The following is a 16,889-nucleotide window of genomic DNA, read 5'->3' as shown; positions in this document are numbered from 1 at the left end:
ATGTTGTTCAACAAATATTTGCCCCACTATTATTTTTCTTTTCCTTCCCCAATTTACCAGAGTGCTCTACTCACTCATTACTATGGTAACAGTGGCATTTCAGACTCATCCTAGGCCAAAAACAGAACAAAACAAACCACATTGAGCCTACAGTGTCTCCTCTGTGTCCCCCAGGGCAACAGCAAATGAATGCTTTGGATACATCACATTTTCATATTCGTCTTTCCTCATTCTCCATAACCAAAGCATTTGTCCAAATCCTAGCCACCCTAATGACAGCGGCCCATCTCTAAGATTTGGAGATGACATCCACCACCTATCTGCTGGACTCAGCAAATGAGACAGGGTGTCAAGGGCTTTGAAGATATCCAGGGCACATCAAATGTGGAGCACCTTGGACAATCTCACTCCCCATGCTCTCACTTTACCCAGCATGTAGTGGGGCAACCCCAAGTGGCAGAGAGTCAGCTGTGGCTTCAGAGCCAGATAGGCCTGGGTTTGAAGGCCAGATCAGCCACTGACAAACAGTGTGAAATGGGTGACATCACTCACCCTCCCTGTGCCTCGATTTCCTCACCTGTGAACAAAAGATAACGCTACCATCTTCACAGGATCACTGGGAGGGCATTAAATGAGGGGAAAAATGCCAATGTTGTAGCTCTTCAATATTCATTCCCTTGTCTCTCGACCTGCCCTCCATAGCACCCACCCCACCCTTTGCTTCCTTGTAGGATCACAGTGGCTTCTCTCTGCCACTGGACAATGTTTTTATTTTCATCCATTGTGAATAAAATGATTTTATTTTCCAATTAAAATGTAAAAATTGTCCAGAGGCAGAAAGGAGGGCTCCTTTTTGAGGCAATGTCAGAAAGCCCAGTGGAAACCACTTGAGCAGAAAGGGAATTAATTGGGTCATCGCCGAAAGGTCCAGGGTGTGACTCATGTCAGACCCAGCTGGATTGGGGCTTAAAGACACATCCCAAACCCAACCCACTCTGGCTCGCAGGCAGGCTCTGCACTCCTTCCATTGTTGATTCCCTTCTGAGGTGCCGTGAGATCCACAATGGTGCAGCAGCTCCTGCCTCCCAGGTTCAAGTACATCATGAAAAATCAGCCTCCTCTCTCCTGGCTTCAGAAAAAACTAGATTTTTTTTGGACTAGCTTGGGTCATGGGCCCATTCCTGAACTCATTACTGAAGCCAGGGGATATGAGCTGGATTGGCCAGCGTATGAGTGGTGCACGTCGTGAGTTTAGGAGACGGTCCTGAGTTTAAGCTGGCAGGTCTCTGCTCCCAGTTGGAGTGGTGGTTAGAGTCCAGCATGTTAATGTCTGTGGGTCAGGAGGGGGGTGCTTCTGGCAAAGAGGCAGAAAGAAGATTTTGGGGATCCCAGAACGACTTTTCAGGGCTTCACCATTTGGCTCTGACCCAATCTTATCCATGTGGAATGTGGTTAAGTGCACAGGTTCTGGACTGCCTGGGTCCAAATTTGGCTCTGCCACACCCGGGCTTAGACAAGTCCCTTCACTGCACCTGTTTGCTCGTGAATGAAAAAGAAACAATTATGGGAGCACTGGCGTGGCTCAGTTGGCTGAGCTTCCGACTCTTGATATCGGCTCAGGTCATGATCTCCTGGTTCAAGGGATTCAGCCCCACGGCAGGCTCTGAGCTATCAGCCAGAGATTCTCTGTCTCTGTCTCTGTCTCTCTCTCTCTCTCAAAATAAATATATACACTTTTAAAAAAAGAAATACTTTTGAGTCTTCTGTAAGTAAAGACCTTAAGACAGTGCTTGGCTCTTGCAAGCACTCAGTAAGGCTTCTGTTATTGGAGCCGTTAGGGAAAGCATGCCCACAACACTGCCGAGGGCATTAATGTTGAACTGCGAGTAGATGATTAAAGCTATGTGTGTGGAAACCTCGTCAGAGAAGCAATGACCCAAAATGGCACTCTGGGTTTCCTAAGTCCCTGAGACGTGGGCACAAAAACTTTGTATTATATGTACACACACACACACACAAAGTGTAATTAAGATGTAATTAAAATTTAAATTGAAAAAGGGAAGGATGGCTATTGAACGTCCTGGCTCCCAGGTGCCTTTGCTTACTGAGGTCTTACACAGATGGGCATCTAACACTCATTTCATTAAACCAGGAAAGCTAGAGGCTGGCTAATTGCATACCTGGTAGCCGGATTCATTACAGAGGCCCCTTAATCAGATGGTTAGCGTGAGCGATTCCCCTTGGAAGGTGACCTGACTAGTATCTAAAAACACTCAGATGTCCCAGCCGGGTTGATGGAGGGCAGGAAGCGTAACCTTTGACCAGGCAAGTGGTAACAATGTTGGCCTTTCTGCAACCAAGAACCAAAGGAATTAAAATTGAGTCAGTCACCAAGTAGATTGCATTTAGGGTCACCTATAAATCTCTCTGAAGCATTTACCAAAATGTTTGCTTTTCTTAGTAATTTAAAACGAATGGGAAAAGGCTTTCCACCAAAGATTGAAAAAAGAAACCTGGTTCCTTCTCCATGGTTCCATTCCAGCCGGCCGCTGTTACTTTACTGAGCACCTCCTCAGCCTGATAACGAGACTGCAAATTACAGTGAATTCTTCCACAAATTAAATATACTTCTGCCCCTTCTGCTGAATAAGCTGAAATTATTCTTCTGTGATGTACATATGTGGCTGACATTGAATTTCTCACGAACTAAAGCAGAGATGATGAAAATCCGTTTCATGTAATTTACTTTAAATCTCCCTTTGTTTTCCACTTCCCCTTTAATAACATTCAGATTGTGTTTTGCAATGCCACCAAGAATCTGAGAGGGACACAGGGGACCCAGTTCTGTGGTTGTTCCCATTTGTAGTTATGCTGTTTATTCTAGGGGTGGGCGGTGGGTGGAATGGAGACATACTTTTATAGTTAGGTTAAAACCAAGAAAAGATAAAAGCAGCTCAAACCCGATTTTCAGCTTTGTCCTGTGTCATAAGGTTTGGTTAGTGAGTGTAAAGATGCCGGTCAGGTTGTAACTCTGTTCTCTGACTCTCCAATGCTTCAGCATTGACCAGGGCTACTTACGGACCGATGCAAAGTAAATGTAGCTTTGATAATGCTTCCTACTTTGACACTACATCATGTTATCCTTCTCAAGCAATGTATTGATTTTAAAATTGGCTTCCTGACTTCTAAGTAATTGTTGATTCTGTTTTTAATGGAGTTCCTGCCTACCGAATACACATTCCTTTTTTGCTTTTCTCCAGTAGGTGAGGTGCATTCAGCATCTCTCAGAATCGTTCCTGTGTTCTTAAGATAAAAGAATCGAGGCAAACAAATGGAGCTCTGGTTCATCTCCACACACTGCCTCGACTGCTTCCCGAAGGTTCTCTCTGCATTCCTTGTCTGCACACTATCCCGGAATGCTACCATCAAAACTGTAGACAGCATTGGTCTAGTTGTAAAAGAGATGATTTTCTTTTGTTTTCATATGGCAAACTTTTCCGTTTGGGTTTTATATTTGTTTTATTAGGATGGTGCTGTTCAATTGGCTTCTATCCTATAGACCCCACTGGGTAAACATGACCCAGGCGGGAATTTACCCTGCTTGCAATTTCACTTGTAACCTGAACTTTATACACATTGTCAGGAATGAGTTATAAGTGCCATGGGGGTCTAGAAATCACTAGTGACAAAGAGGGACCTGAGGATCCAGGTTATTTCTCAGGGGGTCTAACTTCCATTGGTTTGACTCATTTGTGAGAAGACCTGTGATTATCTCTTTATTAGACACCCTGGTAGATGGAAATTTCTTGGCAGTGAATGTCCTTGAAGGTTACAGGAAAGTAATGGAAACTAACAGCAAGAGTTCAACAAGCTAGAGGGAATGTTTCATCCAGGGTCTACCATCGCTCCCCTCAGACGGCCCTCTCCTCCAGGGAAACCCGCTGGTGGCCTCTTGCTGTTCAGGACCCCCAAGAGGTGGGCTTAATGCTTTCTCTCTGTGGCTCTGTTTCAGTATATTCATTGCTAATCATTCATCCTTGTTTCTTAAGCGTTGGCAACATCTCCCTTAGACGTCGGCAACCACTACCCCTGCCCCGGGCCCCACAACCCAGAATATTCTGGACATTCTCCTCTTTCTCAGCCATGCTCCAGCTATCCAAGACCCCAGAATTGCCTGTCCAAATGACCCCAAGGAGGAGGCAAAGGACTAACTATGGGTGGGGAGTGTGAGTGTAAGGCTGGTGCTCAGGGTTGGAAGACAAGTGGAGACGGTGAACCAAAGCCCACGACCACCATTTGCAGCTTTGCCTCAGGTCCTGCATGCAGGGGGTCAGATGGTGAAGGAGAGAGACCGTCCCAGCACTCCTGGAGCCTCCAACCCAGCTGGGAAGACAGCTGCGGAAGGAGTAATTAGAGGGTGCTGGGCTCTGCAAGTGAGAAGCGCTGGGGCAGCAGCCTGAGCAGGGGTGCACGGAGGAGAGGAGGGACTCCTTCTCCCGGGAAGTCTGCCCACGGCCTCTACCCACAAATGCCCAGGCACCCAAGCCAGCATTCATACAGTAGGACTCAAATATGCAGGAACTGTAACTTTCTTCATTATGTGTGAGTCTGATGTGCCGAGGTAGTTTTGCCTCTTCTCATCTCAAGCAATCTTTTCCAGCCTAACTCATTCTCTTTCAAGTTCCCCTCAACTGACAAAAATATTTCTCTTCTTCCACTAGCAGCTGAGTAGTATCTTAAGAGCAATACAAGATCCATTTTTCTCAAAGAAGCCACTTTTTTTCTTTTAAACTGGGGAGTATAAAATCCCCATCTTGCTACCCATTTCAGATGTGGCTTGACTCCTAGCTCTATGACCTTGAGGGAGTCACCTCATCTGCATTCTGGGAAGACCAGTACCAATCTCAGAGGCTGGCGTGAGGAGTAATGAGATGAAACACTTAAAGTACATAGCACAGTGCCTAGAATAGGGCAGGTTTCAGTAAATGGTAGTCATACTTCTCTGTCTCCCATTAACCTTAGAAACCAGACTGTGTTTTCAAAGATTTTTAATTAAAACTAGCGAAAGGAAGAAAGAAAGAAAGAAAGAAAGAAAGAAAGAAAGAAAGAAAGGAAGGAAGGAAGGAAGGAAGGAAGGAAGAAAGAAAGATGGAGGGAGTGAAAGGGAAAAGGAGACGAGGGGAGGGGAGGGAAGGGAAGGGAAGGGAAGAAGAAAGGTATGCTGTATTCTTCATATTCAATAATACTCTGGTTCACTTTAATGCTAAGAAGCCATGATATGTTTTCTACAAAGATAGGTACTTAGGAATAAACACACACATGCACACATAAAGAAAAAATCAAAAACAGAGTGAGAAAACTGTTCCTTTAAAGGTGAAAGAATACAATTAATGCAAATATCATTACTCAGACTTCTGTTTTATTTGCTATGCATTTGTAGTTTAAAATCAGACAAATGAATTGCCGACCTGGAACGGCATTTTTGGAAAGATACTAGACAGAAATCACTTGGTGTTGCTGGGACTAAGGGCTGCAAACAAGTCAGTGGAGGTGGAATGAGTATCTTGACACTTAGGATTTCCTTTGACTCTGAACCTTTCCCCACCTTCTGTTGCTATTTGGAGTGTCGATACTCTACCTGGTCCACTCATTTATCTTTGCTCCGCATCATGCTCCTGCCTTCGAGACTCTACTTCTAAGTTTTACTAAAATGCTTTCCAGAAATGAAGTTCTAAGATAAGGAATCAAATTCTGGAATTATCTAAACTCCAGTAACGCTGAAGACATGAAAATCCACAGAATCCTAGCGCTGAGTGGGTTGATAAATAGCACTTTTATCCTCACCTTGGGTTTCTGGTGTGTTATGGTAATGTAACACACTACCTTTCTATATTTTCTGTCTCTGCCTCCTTTATTTATAGGGACTGACAAAACCAGACATCTATATTTTTTGTTTTGTGTAGTTTTGGGGGAAGGTGGATCTGTAGGCATATAAATGCACTATTTTCTAGATAATGTAGTAAGTGCAGCCTAATAAAGTTTTTCTAAAGCCTGCGTGACTACCTCCATAAAGTAAATTTAAAGATAAAAGCTGTTTGGAAGGCCGTTTTTAGATGTTGAAAAAAATAATGGATGCCATAAATATAATGTTAGAAAAAAATTATTTAAAAGGCACACCCGTACTTCTCCTCCTCATGCAGCTACTCTATTTTCAGGACAGGTTTGTTGCAGGCATGCATTTAGCAAACCAACCTTAAACAGCATTGTGGTTTTTGCTTTCTAAACTTATAAGCGTATCGCCAGTTTTCTATAGAACAAACACATTTTGTTCGTTCACTGGGGACCCACATACTTTAATTACCATTAGTAATAATTAGTCACAATGGTTTATATTTCGATAATCACCATCTCCTGAGAAATTCAAACTGTTTCAAAACAGCACCTTGGAAACACATCATAGTTCAGAAGCCCTCCTAGTGCAAGGTTTCGTTTTTATAGATGGGGAAACTGAGGCTCTTAAGAGATTATGGGACTAGCCAGGATTATTCTTGGCAGATCCAGGACTGCAATCCCATGTTTGCAGAATCCCAGACCCAACCACAGCTGCCTCCTGTCAACCCCCAGCATCTCTGTCGGGTCCTGGGAGGGGGGTAGAGGGGAGCGGAGGTCACAGAAAGATAACATCCTACTTACAGTTTTTCCAACTCAAGCAGACTAGACAGCTGCTACCTGCCTCTACGTAGGGCTTGTCGAAATAAAAGAATCCTAACCTGACTTCCCAGAGTGTGATTCTTTTTCTGTCTTGGAAAAACTGTTCTTTATTACCCTGGAAGCTGAGTCCTGGGTACTAGGTGCCAACACAGGGGCAGCCCGAATGCTGTGTATTAGAACTGGAGTTTCTCTGAGCATGGTATGTACCTTTCAACAAATGTTACTGCCACTAACCAGATCAAAGGACCGTGCCACGGTTCTCCTGGAGGTAACTCCCCAGGGTCCGTCCCGGCACTTTGGGGTAGGACAGGGGCCTGGAGGGAAACCAGAGCTACGTGACTTTTTCAGACTTGGAGTCAAACCCGGAAGCCCAGTGCCCTATACACCAGCACGATTCTCGGCAGCTGCATTCAGGCGTGAAAGGTTTTCCTCTTGGCTGACGGGACTGGTGCAGTTCACACAGTCGCAGGACATGCTCTCCCCCAGCACACGGCATGGGTCTGCAGAACCCTGGGGAGGTGTTAAGAACGCAGATGGCAGCAGGGCTGCAGACTGGGGGAGTTCTGGAGAGTTCGAATTTCCCGAGTGCCCCCGACACGGTGGTCCTCCTCACGGGGGTTTCGGCTGCCCAGCTGTCTACCAGGCAACCAAGAGCACCTGCCCGACTTCTCCACTGGCCTAGGAAGCCCTCGTGTGCAATAATTTTAGTAATGGCTGAGCCCAGCTGCATTTGAACTGATGACCCGGTAATCTGCCCTAGAAAGGTCCGTATCCCTTTACAAATCCCCCAAGCTTCACAGTCTATTTCACTTGTTGCTCTTACAGTTTCACATCCTTTTCAACATGTTAAGCCACCACTTCAAGAGTATTATTGAGTCTGAGGGAGAAAGGAGCTCCTGAGGGTGCTCTGTTTGCCACTTTTGCCCTCTGCCTTTTATTTCACGACTCACCCACCCAGAGGGAGCCCGCAAGGCTTTGGTTTAAGGATTCAGTGCTGCATTGCTCATTTGCAGAATTGGTCTGCTGATTATCTACAGAGAAATCAGCACTGAAAGAAATGCATTAAAGAACACCTACACCCTCCAGTGAAACAATTCTTCGTGAAAGATAGTGAGGCAGCATTCTACAAGATTTCAGAAATACACAGATGTCTTCTCCTGGACAACCGAGAATTTCTTAGGAACGTTAGACAAAGGAAGGTTGACATTCACAACACTACTATTGCTGCCAGCAACATTGTTTAATAGGAAGCTCACTGATAAAAAAAAAATCATCTTACTTTTGCTTCGTGAATAATATTGTGCGCTTCTGTGAATGTTCCTGGAAATTGATAACTATAGTAATATACTCAAAATATGCATTTCCTTTTTAGTCTTCCATCCATCCAACATAATGATCATAAATAGTTAATCGTATGTATTATCTACTAAAGACAACTAAAAATTGTATAAAATCTGACACAATTAGAACTCCTGGATCATTTCAAATTTTGTCCTTGTTTGACTCTTGATGGGTTTTTTTGCTTTGCTTTGTTTTGTTTTTTTACCACTTCCTACTACTTTCTGGATTTAAAGACACCAAAACTTCTCTAAAGTCTGACACAATTAGAAATCCTGGAACATGTGTGGATTGTGTTTTTCTTTTTTTCTTTTTATTATGGTTGTCATGTTTGCCACTTCCTAGTGCTTCATAGACCTACACGCACTAAAATCTTTTACATTCTATCAAAATTGACAACTAGCTCTTGGCCCCAGTATAACTCTACTTGAGGAATTCTCTGGTGGTGAGTGTTCAGCAAGATTGTTTTTTTATCTTACATATTGATATTTATGACAAGACTGAGAAGTAAATGGGCAGGGTATCCAAGCTCCTCCCCTATGCCCATACACATATTTCATTCCAAAAGTGATATTTTTTGCTCATGCTGTTTTGCATAAAGGCCTAACAGAGAAAAGTTTTGATATTCCTTCAAGTTTCAGGGAAGAGATATAGGGCTTGTAATGAATAGTTTTAAAATAAACTGACAACATGTATATTCTAGTAACATCTTAAATTTGAAAGTTCCGGATAGAAAGGTAACCTTCCAAAGCATCTTTTTCCCGAGAATACTTGTCATGGTCCCTCACTGTGGAAGCCTGAGGGGAAAGAGTACAGCTTCCTTGATGCCCTTTATAAGTGCTAGAGCTTTCCAAAGCCCACATTCTGAAAGCATATTTGTCTNCACTTCCTAGTGCTTCATAGACCTACACGCACTAAAATCTTTTACATTCTATCAAAATTGACAACTAGCTCTTGGCCCCAGTATAACTCTACTTGAGGAATTCTCTGGTGGTGAGTGTTCAGCAAGATTGTTTTTTTATCTTACATATTGATATTTATGACAAGACTGAGAAGTAAATGGGCAGGGTATCCAAGCTCCTCCCCTATGCCCATACACATATTTCATTCCAAAAGTGATATTTTTTGCTCATGCTGTTTTGCATAAAGGCCTAACAGAGAAAAGTTTTGATATTCCTTCAAGTTTCAGGGAAGAGATATAGGGCTTGTAATGAATAGTTTTAAAATAAACTGACAACATGTATATTCTAGTAACATCTTAAATTTGAAAGTTCCGGATAGAAAGGTAACCTTCCAAAGCATCTTTTTCCCGAGAATACTTGTCATGGTCCCTCACTGTGGAAGCCTGAGGGGAAAGAGTACAGCTTCCTTGATGCCCTTTATAAGTGCTAGAGCTTTCCAAAGCCCACATTCTGAAAGCATATTTGTCTTTTTTTTTTTAATTTATTCCCACCAGGTATTACAGAACAGAAATTTTCCTCAAGGTAGACAACCTCAAGATAAAATGGCTTAAATATCAACTGTGCTACAGGCTATTATGAAGCCAGAACTCCCCACCCTTTTATTCATGTTTGTTATGCCTCAATCTGGAACCTTGTCTAAAAAAATAGAGAGCCAAAAGAATGGTCAGTGTTACTTTGGTTATTATATTTGGAAGTTGGGTTTAAGGAAGTTGGTGATTGAAGGGGTGAGCAAAAATGAGGAAATGTTTTTGGGATCTTTGACAGAGAAATTCAAATGAAACTTCCTGTGAAGAAAAACACAGAGGGGGCACCATACCTCACAGTTAGTTGTAACTTGGACAACTCTTTTTGCTCATGGCTCTATGCAAAGCAAATAGTACACAAAGAATCTTTTCATGATCAAAGGGTTTTCTCAAGTATCAATATTCTCCGGTCTCCACAGGCTCTAACAATTATGCTGTATTGGTTTTCTTGGGCTTCCATAAGAAATTACCAGAAACTGTGTGGCTTAAATAATAGAAGTTTATTTCTACACAGTCCTGGAAGCTGGAAGCCTACGATCGAAGTGTCAGCAGGTTTGGTTTCTCCTGAGACCTCTCTGCTTGGCATGAAGATGGCCACCTTCTCACTGTGTCCGCACATGGTCCTAATCTCCTCTTCAAATAAGGACCAAAGTTATATTGGGTTAAAGCCCACTAATAGGACCTTAATTTACCTTAATTACTTTGTTGAAGGCCCTCTCTCCAAATAGAGTCACATTCTGAGATACTGGAGATTAGGATTTCAACATACAGGTTTGGACAGAGATATAATTCATCGTGTATCATACACTTATGAGAAGCATAACTCTTAAGTAATAATATTTGTTTGAGTTATTCGTAGTGTTCTTACATCTTCATTAATGTAATGGTGGCACCAAGTTACTGATCTGTCTATATGGTGCTGAAAGACTGTAGACTTGAAATTCAGGCAAACTTTAGTAGATTTTCCTGAGATTATTAGTAGAGGTACTTACTTTTCTGTAACTATGAGATGTGACATACTCCTACTGATAACAGTAAGGGATCCAAAAGAAATCACAAATTTATCTGACATGTTTTTATGTAGTCTGGTGAGGTAGAAGGAATATTGTATTAGAAACAAAAAGAGTTGAATTTTCTTTTACTAAGGAGAGATGACTTGACTCAGGGTATTTGTGTCTTATTTACTTAGTAGAGGGTAACACCTAAAAGAGTAGAGTTCTAGGGGCACCTGGGTGGCTCAGTTCATTGAGCGTCCAACTCTTGATTTCAGCTCAGGTCAAGGTCTCACAGTTTGTGAGATCAAGCCCCAAGTCCAGTTTTGCACTGAGATCATGGAATCTGCTTGGGATTCGTTCTCTCCTTCTCTCTCTACTCCTTTCCTGCTCACTTTCTCTCTCACAGACAAAATAAATATATATATATAAATAAAGTAAAGTTATTTCAGACTCAAAAGCTAAGATAGTAATATTGCTATTATGTTTTATGGTACTCAAAGTTTCTGTCAACATTTGTAGACATTAGAAGACTTCTAGATTAAATTTTCTTCATATTATTTACAATTAGTTAGCTGTTTTATACTATAAAGTATCAAATGTGTTGAGTCATTCTGTCCATCACATTCCCAGAAGCTCCTGAAATCATTTTGTATCAGTTCTTCAGTTTGCCCTAAAACACAGATAAGGTAGTACCACATTGCTTTCTGCTATATTTCTATGTTATGCTGTAAAAATTTTTCCTTTTCCTCTCATAATATCCAATATTTTATCCTGGGTAGGGGAAAGTAGTAGCATTTTTCATGTTCATATTGAGGATACTAAAGCATTCCAGGATTAATAAATATCCCAAACCACTGTGAAGGTTCCTTTCATTTAGAAAATCAAACATTCAGAGACACTATCCCCTCAATTACAAACCCTTTGTGAAAGTAGTTGGCAACTTAATTGATAATTAAGTAACATGACAGATAAGCCGTGGACTGGGAAGATGAGAAATTATAACTATTAGAAGGCAACAGATGGTCTGACGATTAGAATCAAATGGGATGCTTGGTAAAAATACAGAGTCTCGATCTTTCTTTGGAGCTCTAGAGTGAGGCTAAGAAATCTGTATTATAAGGAGTATCCCAGGCTCTCCTTATAGCCAGGCAAGTTTGAGAAACACTACAATAATCCAGAGACTAGCTCACCAGAACCAGCCCTTGAAAATGGCAGTGGGAATGAAAAAGAGGGGGGTAGAGGCAGACACTCAGAATCACTACAAACATTGTAATATTCATATTTCTATATGTTTTATTATGATACCACTACTTAAAATATATTTAAAGTGCATTATAAATTTCAATGAATTCTCCTCCATTGAAAAAGAAAAATATTTTACTTTTAGGCTTTTACAAGGGGAAACTCATAACTTTTTTAGAAACTTTCTTTAATTTAAGAAGAACAAAGCAATGGAACATTAAGTATCATTAATTGTCCAGAAAATTCAATTCAGCAAATACTTTTGAAGTATTTTTAAGGAACCATGCAAGAGGTACTATAGGAAATACGAGGATGGAATCGTTGCCTTCAGTAAACTTGAAACCTAGCAAGAGAGAGAAGATAAAATCCCAGCTAACTTTAAAGAAGACAATGTAAAAAAATGGAAAAGAGAGAAATGTACTGCCTTGTAGATTCCAAAAAGGGAGAAATTACATATTGTTCAGATACTGAGAAAAGTCCTCATGAAGGATGGTCAGAAAGGGAAAATTTCAACCAATTTACATATGGAGGGAGGACATCCCAGATACAAACTGGATGAAGAACAATCAGACAAAGGAAGGCATAGTGTGGGTATAGGATTAAAAGGGTTCTAGGACCCAATTCCAATATAGTGGGGAGGCATGCAGGGTTCCTACCCCAACAAGCAATTCTCAGACGCCAGCTGGATGTCCTATAATTCAACTCAATTCTGATACTATCTACCTGGAGATAGCATTGGATTCCAAAGGTTAAGGTCTCAGTGCCACAAGACTATTCTCCACTTCAGATGCCATAGCTGTGCTTCTGGCCCACCAGCTATAGATTAGATGTTCCAACAACCATCTGCTTGTATTCAGTTAATTTGCAAAAGTGGCTCACAGAACTCAGAGAAGCATTTTACTTACCAGATCACCAGTTGATTATAAAAGGATATAATGGGGGTGCCTGGGTAGCTCAGTCAGTTAAGCAGCTGACTTCAGTTCAGGTCATAATCTCACAGCTCGAAGGCTAGTGAGTTTGAGCCCCACATTGGGCTCTGTGCTGACAGTGCAGAGCCTGGATCCTGCTTCTGATTCTGTGTCCCCCTCTCTTTCTGCCCCTCCACTGCTCTCGTTCTGTCTCTCTCTCTCTTAACAATAAATAAACATTAAAAAGATATTTTTAAAGGATATAATGCAGGAAAAGCCAGATGGAAGACATGCATAAGGCAAAGCATGTGGGAAGGGGCACAGAGTTTCCAAGCCCTCTCTCAGCACACCATTCTCTCTGCATCTCTACATGTTCACCAACACATAAGCTCTTCAAATCTCCTTTTTGTGTTTTTTGGGAGGCTTCATTACATAGGCATTGATTAAATTGAGTGATTGATTAAATCACTGGTCATTAGGGATGGATTCAACCTCCAGACTATTTCCCCCTACAAGGAGTCAAGTGGGTGGGACTGAAAATTCCCACTCTCAAATAACATGGTTAGTTCTCCTGGTAACCAGCTCTCAACCTCAGGTGCCATCCAAAAGTCACCTCATTAACATAACAAGACACCTTTGCCACTCTCATTGCTTAGGAAATTCCAAAGGTTTTAGGAACTCTATGCCAGAAGCAGGAATGAAAACAAATATATATTTTTTACTATAAATCACGATACTACAAGGATATTATGACTCCTCTAAGTTTGATAGAGACTACAGACCATAGAGGATGGTAGCATGTAGTGGTCCTTGCAAAGAGGCCACACCACTCATGCTAAGTTAGTAGGCTTAACTCAAAGGCAGGAAAGAGTCATTGAAGGTTTCCCTGGAATTAATATGACTGGAATTTTCTTTAGGAAAATATACCTAGTGANTGGAAACTAATTTGACAATAAACTATTTGTAAAAAATAAATAAATAAATAAAAATTAAATGAAATAAAAAAATTAAATTAAATTAAAAAAAAATTTCCCCCATTCAAAAAAAAAAAAAAAAAAAAAAAAAGAATATATACCTAGTGATGATCCGGAATATGGATTGCAAGTAAGGGCCAGAGCTATGGAGTTTCAACTTCATGAAAGAACTCACATTTTCTCTACCTTCAAGGTGATTTCTTTCATGAAGATGAAACTCACAAAGAGTTAAAGGTACTTGTCCCTAAACTTCAGCATGATCAGAACTATCCAGAAGGCTTATGCAAATACAGAGTACCATAATTACAGCTAGGGACTTCAACACTCCTCTCAGCAATTAATAGAACTGCTAGACAGAAAGCCAGCAAAGATGTCGAAGAACTGAACAGTACCATCAACCAACGGGTTCTAAATGATAGCTACAGAACTCCACCCAACAAGAGCAGAATACACATTCTTTTAAAATGGCCATGGAACATAGATGAAGGTAGACCAAATGCTGGCTAACAAAACCAACTTCAACAAAGTTAAAAGAATTGAAATTATACATATATATTCTCTGACCGTAATGAAATCAAACTAGATATTAACAACAGAGAGATAACAAGTAAATCTCAAAACCCTTGAAAATAAAGCAGCACACTTCCAAATAATCCATGAGTAAAAGAGGAAATCTCAAAAAAAATAAATAAATAAATAAATAAAAATGCAAAGAACTAAATTGAAGGTGAAAATACAGCATAATAAATTTGTGGGGTTCAAGTGAAGCAATACTGAGAAAGAAACATGTTTATTTTAGAAAAGAAAAAGATCTCAAACCAATACACTAAGCTACCACCTCAAGAAACTAGAAAAAGATCAAGACAAACCCAAAGCAAAGAGAAGAAAAGAAATACTAGAGAAGAAATCAATGAAATTGAAAATAAGAAAACAATAGAGGAAATCAATTTTAAAAATTCTTTTTTTAGGGCACCTGTGTGGCTCAGTCAGTTAAGCATCCAACTTTGGCTCAAGTCATGATCTAATGGTTCATGGGTTCAGGCTCTGCATTGGGCTCCGTGCTGATTTTAAGAGAATAAAACTTAAAAATAAACTTAAAATGAAATTTTAAAAATTTAACCTTAAGCTTTAAAAATTAAATTTAAAAAATAAAAAAAATATTTTTAAAGCAACGAAGTTAATAAAGTAACAAGAGTTAATAAACTAAAGAGAGTAGACACAAATCACCAATATTAGGAATGACATATATTTCAATACAGATGTTACAGTCATTATAATGATAATAAGGGGATGCTACAATCAACTTTACAGTCATAAATTTGATACTTTAGAAGAAACAGACCAATCACACCAGAAAATCACAAACTACCAACTATTTTTTAAAATTTTTTTAAATGTTGTATTAATTTTGAGAGAGAGATAGAGACAGCATGAGCAGGGGAGGGTCAGAGAGAGAGGGAGACACAGAATCTGAAGCAGGCTGCAGGCTCTGAGCTAGCTGTCAGCATAGAGCCCGACACGGGGCTCAAACCCAAGAATGATGAGATCATGACCTGAGCTGAAGTTGGAAGCTTAACCAACTGAGCCACCCAGGTGCCCCACAAACTACCAACTATTAACCAAAATGAAATAGATAACCTGAATAACCAAATAGATAACCTGAATAACCAAACCTGAATGGTCCTATAACCATTAGAGAAATTAAACTCATAATTTAGAAGTCCTCCCCAAAAATGTCCTGGGCTTGGATAGTTTCACTGAAGAATTCTACCAGACACTTGAAGAAGAATTAACATGAATTTTACACGTTCTTTTTCAGAGAAAAGAAGAGGAGGGAACAACTCATTTTATGAGACAAGTATTACCCTCATATGGAAATCAGACAAAGAGCACACACACAAAAACCCTAACAAACAAATATCTCCCGTGAACTTAGACATGAAAATCCTCAACAAAATGTTAGCAAATGGAATCCAGAAAAAAAAAAAAAAAAAAAAAAAAAAAAAAACAAAAAAAAAAAAAAAAAAAAAAAAAAAAAAAAAATCTCACTACTAAGTGAGATGTGTAAACATTGGGTCCATTTTGCAAATTAGGTCCAGGTTTGCAAAGTGGGTCCATTATTCAAAAATCAAACAATATAATCCAATGAATCAACAGGCTAATGAAGAAAACTCATACAATCATATTAATTGATGAAGGAAAAACATTTGACAAAATTCAACACTCACTCAAGATTAACACTCAGCAAGCTACGAATAGAGGAGAACTTTCTCCACGTGATAAGAGCATCTACAAAAACTCTACAGCCAATATCACATGTAATGGTGAGAGATAGGATGGGTGCCTTCTCCCTAAGACTGGGAACAAGGTAAAGATGTCCTCTGTTACTGCTCTTATTCAACATAGTTAACTCAGAAAGGATCACAATCTTAACTGGAAAATTAAAAAAGCTTTTAGGAAAAAAAAATAAGAGGAAATGTTTGGGACCCAGAGCTAGAAGAGCTCCTAGACTTGGCATCAAGAGCACAATCCATAAAAGGGAAAGTTGATAAATAGCGCCTCAGCATGACTTTAAAATTTTGCTCTGCGAACGATCCTGTTAAAAGGATAAAAAGACAAGCTACAGACTGGGAGAAAATATTTATGAATCATATATCTGAAGGACTCTCAAAACCCAATTGTTAATATCAAACAATCCAACTGGAAAATAGGAAAAGACATGAACAAACATTCCACACAAAAAAATACACAGACGACATATAGGCACATGGAAAGACGTTCAAAATAATTCACTATGAGGAAAATGCAAATTAAAACTACTATATCACTCCACACCTTTCAGAATAGATGGGTAAAATTAAAAGCAATGGCCAGAAACTGGATCAGTCTCATACACTGCCGATATGAATATAAAATGATATAACCACTCTGGAAAACAGTTTCACAGGTTTCTTTTAAACTAAATATACAACTATAGTATGACCCAGTAATTAATTGTACTGTTGGGCATTTAGCCCAGAGAAATAAAATCTTTGTGTTCACACAAGAACTTGTACAAGAATGTTTATGAGAGCATTATTCATAGTAGTCAAAAATTGAAAACTACCCATATTCTACCATGAGCCTAAGCCACCTGTGGGACATCCTTACCATGGAATACTACTTAGCCACGAAACAGGAAGAAACTATTGATTCGTGTGACAATTTGAATGAATCTCAGAGAATCATGCAAAGT

Source organism: Crocuta crocuta, unplaced genomic scaffold, assembly GCF_008692635.1.
Source record: "Crocuta crocuta isolate KB4526 unplaced genomic scaffold, BGI_CrCroc_1.0 scaffold219, whole genome shotgun sequence".
Taxonomy (NCBI): domain Eukaryota; kingdom Metazoa; phylum Chordata; class Mammalia; order Carnivora; family Hyaenidae; genus Crocuta; species Crocuta crocuta.
Note: the sequence above shows the minus strand (reverse complement) of the source record.